Genomic DNA, 10,624 nt, shown 5'->3' with positions numbered 1-10,624 from the left:
AGACTCAGCGTGTGCCATCATCCGTAGCCCTATCCCTCACTGACCGTTGCCTCTGCTACCTCAAATTTGGCAGCTCGGATCTTGGTCTCAGAATCAACTGTGGGGATATTTTGCGCTGGATTCTTTGAGTTCTGTCAGCCAAGCATCTGCTGTGCACTCTTGTAAATCTCAGCACATCACCTTCAATCCCATGTCTCCTGTCCGCTTGAGAGTGTGCGTCCAAGGTAAACAGAGTTTCACCCTTGTTGCTCCATCACCAGGGGTCAGACCCTGCACTGGTTTCCATTCCCTGCTTTGCCTTCTCCTGCTTCCAGGTGTCCTGAGGCCTCATCCTGTCTTTGGAAGTAACAGGCCTCTCTTCGGCAAGTGTCCTGTGCCAAGGGCTGGGTGAGTGGATGTTTCCATTGCTCTGTACCTGGGAGCGAGTGAGTGCAGGTTGCACTTCTTCTCTGCCAACTGGGCATCGATGAATCAACACTATCCAGATACATTTCACAGAAATGTGATATTTGCTTAGCTCTTTGTTTCTATACAGCCTTGGTGGGAGGGATTGTCCGAAGACACCTGTTTTGACAGTGTGTTGATATCTCATTTGCAGTCTTTAAGAAGTTTAACAGAATTCATTTACATGTTTTGGGAGTATACGAAAATGAAGTTATTTTTTGAAACACACTGTATCGACCTAGAAGCCAGACTTGTCAATTTTGGTAACATTTTGTCAGCTCTACGGAAAACCTAGACAGAAAGAATGCAAACTTCCAGTCCAAACTGTTAAAGGGGTCATGTCAGCTCTTTACGGTTGAAGCCTCCGAAACCAACAGGAACCATGAAATAACTATTGGAAACATGAAATAACCCCCAACCTTGGATACACTTGTGCATGTGGTGCCCTTTACTCCCAGTGACACCTACTGGCCAATGTTGGCATTTCAAGGGGTAACATCCCTCTCTAGGAAAATACAAGAGGAAACAAACCAAATATATACATTTAGGTTTGAATCCAAAAGCACCTAGAGGCATTATAGCTAGGACAACCCTGCTGCAGTTATGCTAGTCTATTGAGAACCAGGTGTTCTTCTATCAGTGATGAGAACGATTAATCATCCGATCATGTTGGGTAAAGCCATTTAACGCAACCAAGTCTGCACCCCCATGATATAGTGCCCCCGGGGGCTTGACTCAATTGAAAGACGATCCACAGAAGCTGTGTCTTTAATGTCACTGGCGACTTTGACAGTACAGTTCACTTTCTGACATGTACTATTTACCTATACTGTCTTGAAAAACTGAGGCCTAATACAGATTCAAGTTCAGTCAAAGATTCCCCTGACTTACCACACTCCCTTCACCCCAGGGAAGACATAAACACAACATTGGCTGAATCTAGCGGAAGGCCATCGTTTCTAGGTGTGAGCTAAGTATTCAATTCCTATCGATTTCAGCCGAGACTATTTGACCTTGAAGGAGTTCACTGTTGTTCACAGAGTGTGAAGCTGGAGGAAGTCTGATTCTAGGAGGGGCTTGCTCTTCTCGTAATGGCTTCATTGCAGCTCAGGTACTGATCCTTCAAAATGGATGCCTGAGTGGAGGGGAGGGAAGGGCAAGTGCTTGCTAGCTAGGCCCAAACCTGGGAAAAGGCTTACCTGGGCTTGGTGAATTCTGGTCTGAATGGCTTGGGAATGCCCCTTGGGACGTGTGGATTCTCACGACCTCTTCCAAGAACAGGAGCGTTTTGATCATCTCTGCCATCTCTTCTCTTGCAGATGTCAGGGACCTTGGACCCGTTCTTGGAGAAGAGAATTGAGGAACTTCCTCAAGTCCACGTTGGCACTCCGTATGTTTCTGCCAGTATCAGCGAGGATCAATAGGTCTCATGAATGTCTTTTGAGCCTGGTATCCTCTACAGCTGTCTCCACGCCAGTATTCTCCATTGTAGCAGAACATCTCTCATCCATGTGTTCGCATCTCTCCTCAATCCGTGCAGCCAGCTTTTCGCCCAGCTTCTCTTCGTGTCTCCCCTAAAGTCGACTTCACCAGGACTGGGCAAGTCTGAAAGGACCTCGGAGCCTCACCAGTAAGCTGATGACAGGCAGATCTTCCACTGTCTGCTCTGAAAGGTTCTGGAAACTGACCTGTGAACTCAGGTCTTTGGGCAGCAGCAGTATCTCGAACTTACACAGCTTCCCGGACCAAACACCTAAGCCAAGCTCCACAGAGGGCGGCAGCCCCTCCATCACACTGATCCACCCACAGAACTCTGCCCGGTTACCTAGGATCCAACAGCCACAACAAGCCTCGCGGTACACACCAACATTCCACCTGGAATCCAACCGGTACCTGCCATCCCCAATGGCTGCTGCATCTTGTCAGTGTTGGGGGAGGGGCTGCATCCGACGAGAGGTGCCTAAGGTAAATGTGATTCTACCCACTAGCGTCCCATGGGCCTTTCTTCTTCCCTCTTTCCTTTTGCTCAGATCTGTATGCACAGTACCAATGGAGGGAAGTGGGTCCCTTTTTAGTTGATGGTTTCACACGTCTTTAAACTTTCTAACAGTTCACAGTACACAGAGACCCTCTAAAGGAGACTTATGTTCCTATGATATCCGTACACCCGGAATACATATGCGTCGCCTGATTTCTGCTGAAACACCCGCACTCTCAGGACATGGATCCATTTGTTTCATGGGGGCTGAAATTCCAAGAAATGAAACCAACCCCAATGTGCACTTTACTGTCTGTCTCTTTTGCTCTTAGTACACTTTGGCAGATCTACGTGCCTTTGTTATAGGCTTCTTACATTTCTTCTCTACGTAGCGTAGAATATGGCATTCCTTCATCCTGTCGGAAGACATACAAGTCTACATCACGGACTAGGAATCCATTTGATTCCAAATCGGCATTTGGGTTAGGTCACGATATGCTCTTATGAATCAATATTTACGAATATGAATGCACGCCTCTGATTTGCGAAGACAAGTGTGCTGAGTACATGCAAGCCGCGATACTGGGTCGATGCGTGCTGAATGATCCTTGACATCACCTTGAGTATTTTCTTTTGAATAATCATGATTCCCTTGGTAGATGTCAGCCAACCGTACCGTTTTGGTGCTTGTTTGTTGGTTTGATTCTTTGTTGGTCTGCTTCTTGCTTGTTTTGCAAACACGTCAGGCCATGCAGCTCTCCTTTCGCTTCAAACAGAGAGTCCAATAAGCTGATTCACTTAAGAGAGTGCTTCCAATCACCTATGATTTCCTGCTTCCCTCTCCCATCTTTAGGGTTTTGATGTCCTCCTTGCCTTCTTCTTGTTTCTTCTTTGCCACTCATGCTCTTCTTGCATTTCCAATAATGGTTTTCTTCTTTCCATTTCATCTTGCTGCTTTTCTATTCAGGGGAGTATTCTCAACCTTCCTTTTAGAAGAAGTTTTGAACTGCTGAATTCTTTTAAGATTTGCCGGTCTGTGGAATTCTCTAGCTCTGCCGTTATTAGAAATGGTGGTCATGGGGCATAGGCTACCCTAGGTGGCAGCATTTGGCCATTCAGGATATGGTCTGTGTCCTGGCACTCCTCCCTGTCCTGCAATATTGCTGCCGAGATATCAGCTGAAACCCCTCTGGAGGTTCCCTTGTGACTATGTTGTTTCCTCCAGGTGCATTTTAAATCACTGGGATATTCGTGAACTTTGTTGATTTGAATCATACAGCTGCTGGTAGGTCTATTGGGATTCCACCTCCTTTGGATGCTGTGTAATCCCTGAATTCGCATAGATGATTCTTTCTTGGCTTTCAGCACGTTTCAGTCTGATTTTTCTACAGATACATTTTCAGACAGTTTTTGTTTCTTTATCTCTTGCTTTTCCATCTGGGACTCTTATGAACTCTAGTCTTTCATGCCCTGTCTTAACCCAGGATTCAACAGCAATGTTTCATTGGTTTGCACTTGCTTTCCTATGTCTGCTTCTGACCGAGGGATTTCTGTTCCCCTGTCTTCACAGTCATTCACGCGTCCCTCTGCATTATCTAGTCTGCTAAGGGCTGAATTTTGGCCCTGATATGATCACATCCATTGAGTTTTCTGATATTTTTTGGCTCGTCTTTAGACTTTCTCTTCCCCTTTTCTGATATTCTGCCTTTTGTGATTCTGAGACAATGTTGTTCTTCAGGGTTTTCCAGACCTCCAATTTCAACACTTGGTCTGGATAGCGTTTTGCAGTCTAGTTGTTGGAAAGCTTATCTTCTGGGCCTTCAATATCTTTGGAACTGAAAATGGTACTTCCTGTTTCTTTTACTGTACTTCTTCATCTCTACTGGTCAGGTAATATCAGGTATCTAATGTAGACTTCTAGGGCTTTGTTAAGTGAAAATTTTAGACTCTTGTCTCTACGCAATTCCATGGGATTTCTGTGAGGACAACTTCTCCTAGACACTGATGCCATATTCTGTTCCTGTGTGTGTTGTCTGGTATATCTCCAATTGCTGGTGTTGCATTTGTTGTGATGAACATCCCATACTATTTCGAATAGCATAACTTCATTTCGGTTACGCATATCTCACAATTCTGAAAGTGCGCAGGACACTTCCTCTTGTGGAAATGAGGCTTCTAAAGGTTCTCAGCTCTGCATTCTGCTCTATGTCATTTTGGAGTGTTTAAAAAAAAGCAAACTGAGAGTGCGCTTGTGCTTTGTAGTGCCACGGGAATGTCCCAATGAAAGCAGTTCTTCCCAGAGCTTCTCTGTCTACTGAAACACCAGTGGAAGCTCATCCATGGATGTCACACATCAGGGCCTGCTGGAATGATCCCGCAGACCTACCTTGGTGTCCTCGGTGCCGTACCGTGCCGGTGCCATCCAAAATGTAGCATCCGCTTTTGGGAGATAGTGCTGAAGGAAATGCTTCCTCTTCTCACGCTGTGGACTTGGACCACTCTTCCTTGTCCTCTCATCCTTGTGGCACGGGTGCACGAAGGCAACCACAGAGCTGTTGCGCATCCTGTGCCTCAAACCAAACCATAATCCCAGCCCAGGTTATGAATGTAGCAGATCCTAAGGCTTTTCATTCTGATTTCAAACCCAAGGCCCCCTGGATCCCTCAGACCAGATGCACGATAGCTCTGATTCAGCCCCACACGTGCTCTATTGGCAAGATGCCCAATTGGTCCCTGGTCCTGCAGATGCACTGGGTGTGGCCATGGGACATATCGGTAATCTCAACCGCGCGACCAGTGTGGTTGCTTTATCATTGGTACACAGTTCGGTTTGCTCTCTTGATTCGACCCACCACATCCCACAACGCACTCCAGATCCCTGAGACTCAGCGTGTGCCATCATCCGTAGCCCTATCCCTCACTGACCGTTGCCTCTGCTACCTCAAATTTGGCAGCTCGGATCTTGGTCTCAGAATCAACTGTGGGGATATTTTGCGCTGGATTCTTTGAGTTCTGTCAGCCAAGCATCTGCTGTGCACTCTTGTAAATCTCAGCACATCACCTTCAATCCCATGTCTCCTGTCCGCTTGAGAGTGTGCGTCCAAGGTAAACAGAGTTTCACCCTTGTTGCTCCATCACCAGGGGTCAGACCCTGCACTGGTTTCCATTCCCTGCTTTGCCTTCTCCTGCTTCCAGGTGTCCTGAGGCCTCATCCTGTCTTTGGAAGTAACAGGCCTCTCTTCGGCAAGTGTCCTGTGCCAAGGGCTGGGTGAGTGGATGTTTCCATTGCTCTGTACCTGGGAGCGAGTGAGTGCAGGTTGCACTTCTTCTCTGCCAACTGGGCATCGATGAATCAACACTATCCAGATACATTTCACAGAAATGTGATATTTGCTTAGCTCTTTGTTTCTATACAGCCTTGGTGGGAGGGATTGTCCGAAGACACCTGTTTTGACAGTGTGTTGATATCTCATTTGCAGTCTTTAAGAAGTTTAACAGAATTCATTTACATGTTTTGGGAGTATACGAAAATGAAGTTATTTTTTGAAACACACTGTATCGACCTAGAAGCCAGACTTGTCAATTTTGGTAACATTTTGTCAGCTCTACGGAAAACCTAGACAGAAAGAATGCAAACTTCCAGTCCAAACTGTTAAAGGGGTCATGTCAGCTCTTTACGGTTGAAGCCTCCGAAACCAACAGGAACCATGAAATAACTATTGGAAACATGAAATAACCCCCAACCTTGGATACACTTGTGCATGTGGTGCCCTTTACTCCCAGTGACACCTACTGGCCAATGTTGGCATTTCAAGGGGTAACATCCCTCTCTAGGAAAATACAAGAGGAAACAAACCAAATATATACATTTAGGTTTGAATCCAAAAGCACCTAGAGGCATTATAGCTAGGACAACCCTGCTGCAGTTATGCTAGCCTATTGAGAACCAGGTGTTCTTCTATCAGTGATGAGAACGATTAATCATCCGATCATGTTGGGTAAAGCCATTTAACGCAACCAAGTCTGCACCCCCATGATATAGTGCCCCCGGGGGCTTGACTCAATTGAAAGACGATCCACAGAAGCTGTGTCTTTAATGTCACTGGCGACTTTGACAGTACAGTTCACTTTCTGACATGTACTATTTACCTATACTGTCTTGAAAAACTGAGGCCTAATACAGATTCAAGTTCAGTCAAAGATTCCCCTGACTTACCACACTCCCTTCACCCCAGGGAAGACATAAACACAACATTGGCTGAATCTAGCGGAAGGCCATCGTTTCTAGGTGTGAGCTAAGTATTCAATTCCTATCGATTTCAGCCGAGACTATTTGACCTTGAAGGAGTTCACTGTTGTTCACAGAGTGTGAAGCTGGAGGAAGTCTGATTCTAGGAGGGGCTTGCTCTTCTCGTAATGGCTTCATTGCAGCTCAGGTACTGATCCTTCAAAATGGATGCCTGAGTGGAGGGGAGGGAAGGGCAAGTGCTTGCTAGCTAGGCCCAAACCTGGGAAAAGGCTTACCTGGGCTTGGTGAATTCTGGTCTGAATGGCTTGGGAATGCCCCTTGGGACGTGTGGATTCTCACGACCTCTTCCAAGAACAGGAGCGTTTTGATCATCTCTGCCATCTCTTCTCTTGCAGATGTCAGGGACCTTGGACCCGTTCTTGGAGAAGAGAATTGAGGAACTTCCTCAAGTCCACGTTGGCACTCCGTATGTTTCTGCCAGTATCAGCGAGGATCAATAGGTCTCATGAATGTCTTTTGAGCCTGGTATCCTCTACAGCTGTCTCCACGCCAGTATTCTCCATTGTAGCAGAACATCTCTCATCCATGTGTTCGCATCTCTCTTCAATCCGTGCAGCCAGCTTTTCGCCCAGCTTCTCTTCGTGTCTCCCCTAAAGTCGACTTCACCAGGACTGGGCAAGTCTGAAAGTACCTCGGAGCCTCACCAGTAAGCTGATGACAGGCAGATCTTCCACTGTCTGCTCTGAAAGGTTCTGGAAACTGACCTGTGAACTCAGGTCTTTGGGCAGCAGCAGTATCTCGAACTTACACAGCTTCCCGGACCAAACACCTAAGCCAAGCTCCACAGAGGGCGGCAGCCCCTCCATCACACTGATCCACCCACAGAACTCTGCCCGGTTACCTAGGATCCAACAGCCACAACAAGCCTCGCGGTACACACCAACATTCCACCTGGAATCCAACCGGTACCTGCCATCCCCAATGGCTGCTGCATCTTGTCAGTGTTGGGGGAGGGGCTGCATCCGACGAGAGGTGCCTAAGGTAAATGTGATTCTACCCACTAGCGTCCCATGGGCCTTTCTTCTTCCCTCTTTCCTTTTGCTCAGATCTGTATGCACAGTACCAATGGAGGGAAGTGGGTCCCTTTTTAGTTGATGGTTTCACACGTCTTTAAACTTTCTAACAGTTCACAGTACACAGAGACCCTCTAAAGGAGACTTATGTTCCTATGATATCCGTACACCCGGAATACATATGCGTCGCCTGATTTCTGCTGAAACACCCGCACTCTCAGGACATGGATCCATTTGTTTCATGGGGGCTGAAATTCCAAGAAATGAAACCAACCCCAATGTGCACTTTACTGTCTGTCTCTTTTGCTCTTAGTACACTTTGGCAGATCTACGTGCCTTTGTTATAGGCTTCTTACATTTCTTCTCTACGTAGCGTAGAATATGGCATTCCTTCATCCTGTCGGAAGACATACAAGTCTACATCACGGACTAGGAATCCATTTGATTCCAAATCGGCATTTGGGTTAGGTCACGATATGCTCTTATGAATCAATATTTACGAATATGAATGCACGCCTCTGATTTCCGAAGACAAGTGTGCTGAGTACATGCAAGCCGCGATACTGGGTCGATGCGTGCTGAATGATCCTTGACATCACCTTGAGTATTTTCTTTTGAATAATCATGATTCCCTTGGTAGATGTCAGCCAACCGTACCCTTTTGGTGCTTGTTTGTTGGTTTGATTCTTTGTTGGTCTGCTTCTTGCTTGTTTTGCAAACACGTCAGGCCATGCAGCTCTCCTTTCGCTTCAAACAGAGAGTCCAATAAGCTGATTCACTTAAGAGAGTGCTTCCAATCACCTATGATTTCCTGCTTCCCTCTCCCATCTTTAGGGTTTTGATGTCCTCCTTGCCTTCTTCTTGTTTCTTCTTTGCCACTCATGCTCTTCTTGCATTTCCAAAAATGGTTTTCTTCTTTCCATTTCATCTTGCTGCTTTTCTATTCAGGGGAGTATTCTCAACCTTCCTTTTAGAAGAAGTTTTGAACTGCTGAATTCTTTTAAGATTTGCCGGTCTGTGGAATTCTCTAGCTCTGCCGTTATTAGAAATGGTGGTCATGGGGCATAGGCTACCCTAGGTGGCAGCATTTGGCCATTCAGGATATGGTCTGTGTCCTGGCACTCCTCCCTGTCCTGCAATATTGCTGCCGAGATATCAGCTGAAACCCCTCTGGAGGTTCCCTTGTGACTATGTTGTTTCCTCCAGGTGCATTTTAAATCACTGGGATATTCGTGAACTTTGTTGATTTGAATCATACAGCTGCTGGTAGGTCTATTGGGATTCCACCTCCTTTGGATGCTGTGTAATCCCTGAATTCGCATAGATGATTCTTTCTTGGCTTTCAGCACGTTTCAGTCTGATTTTTCTACAGATACATTTTCAGACAGTTTTTGTTTCTTTATCTCTTGCTTTTCCATCTGGGACTCTTATGAACTCTAGTCTTTCATGCCCTGTCTTAACCCAGGATTCAACAGCAATGTTTCATTGGTTTGCACTTGCTTTCCTATGTCTGCTTCTGACCGAGGGATTTCTGTTCCCCTGTCTTCACAGTCATTCACGCGTCCCTCTGCATTATCTAGTCTGCTAAGGGCTGAATTTTGGCCCTGATATGATCACATCCATTGAGTTTTCTGATATTTTTTGGCTCGTCTTTAGACTTTCTCTTCCCCTTTTCTGATATTCTGCCTTTTGTGATTCTGAGACAATGTTGTTCTTCAGGGTTTTCCAGACCTCCAATTTCAACACTTGGTCTGGATAGCGTTTTGCAGTCTAGTTGTTGGAAAGCTTATCTTCTGGGCCTTCAATATCTTTGGAACTGAAAATGGTACTTCCTGTTTCTTTTACTGTACTTCTTCATCTCTACTGGTCAGGTAATATCAGGTATCTAATGTAGACTTCTAGGGCTTTGTTAAGTGAAAATTTTAGACTCTTGTCTCTACGCAATTCCATGGGATTTCTGTGAGGACAACTTCTCCTAGACACTGATGCCATATTCTGTTCCTGTGTGTGTTGTCTGGTATATCTCCAATTGCTGGTGTTGCATTTGTTGTGATGAACATCCCATACTATTTCGAATAGCATAACTTCATTTCGGTTACGCATATCTCACAATTCTGAAAGTGCGCAGGACACTTCCTCTTGTGGAAATGAGGCTTCTAAAGGTTCTCAGCTCTGCATTCTGCTCTATGTCATTTTGGAGTGTTTAAAAAAAAGCAAACTGAGAGTGCGCTTGTGCTTTGTAGTGCCACGGGAATGTCCCAATGAAAGCAGTTCTTCCCAGAGCTTCTCTGTCTACTGAAACACCAGTGGAAGCTCATCCATGGATGTCACACATCAGGGCCTGCTGGAATGATCCCGCAGACCTACCTTGGTGTCCTCGGTGCCGTACCGTGCCGGTGCCATCCAAAATGTAGCATCCGCTTTTGGGAGATAGTGCTGAAGGAAATGCTTCCTCTTCTCACGCTGTGGACTTGGACCACTCTTCCTTGTCCTCTCATCCTTGTGGCACGGGTGCACGAAGGCAACCACAGAGCTGTTGCGCATCCTGTGCCTCAAACCAAACCATAATCCCAGCCCAGGTTATGAATGTAGCAGATCCTAAGGCTTTTCATTCTGATTTCAAACCCAAGGCCCCCTGGATCCCTCAGACCAGATGCACGATAGCTCTGATTCAGCCCCACACGTGCTCTATTGGCAAGATGCCCAATTGGTCCCTGGTCCTGCAGATGCACTGGGTGTGGCCATGGGACATATCGGTAATCTCAACCGCGCGACCAGTGTGGTTGCTTTATCATTGGTACACAGTTCGGTTTGCTCTCTTGATTCGACCCACCACATCCCACAACGCACTCCAGATCCCTGAGACTCAGCGTGTGCCAT

The 10,624-nt window shown here is 46.3% G+C and overlaps 1 long non-coding RNA gene across 2 annotated transcripts; it reads left to right on the top strand.

Annotated features, from left to right (window-relative positions):
* The first annotated feature begins 2,269 nt into the window (after nt 1–2,269).
* LOC140695363 (uncharacterized) lies at nt 2,270–7,268 on the top strand. 2 transcript variants are annotated; one of them, XR_012071090.1, is made up of 4 exons: nt 2,306–2,409; nt 5,618–5,690; nt 6,788–6,858; nt 7,067–7,268. It is a non-coding gene; the product is annotated as an uncharacterized lncRNA (long non-coding RNA). The 2 variants fall into 2 exon arrangements; XR_012071092.1 differs by lacking the exon at nt 6,788–6,858 and having other exon boundaries at nt 2,270–2,409; nt 7,067–7,224.
* The last annotated feature ends 3,356 nt before the right edge of the window (nt 7,269–10,624 follow it).

Source organism: Vicugna pacos, unplaced genomic scaffold (assembly GCF_048564905.1).
Source record: "Vicugna pacos unplaced genomic scaffold, VicPac4 scaffold_196, whole genome shotgun sequence".
Taxonomy (NCBI): Eukaryota; Metazoa; Chordata; class Mammalia; order Artiodactyla; family Camelidae; genus Vicugna; species Vicugna pacos.
This window is presented reverse-complemented; position numbering and strand designations above follow the sequence as displayed.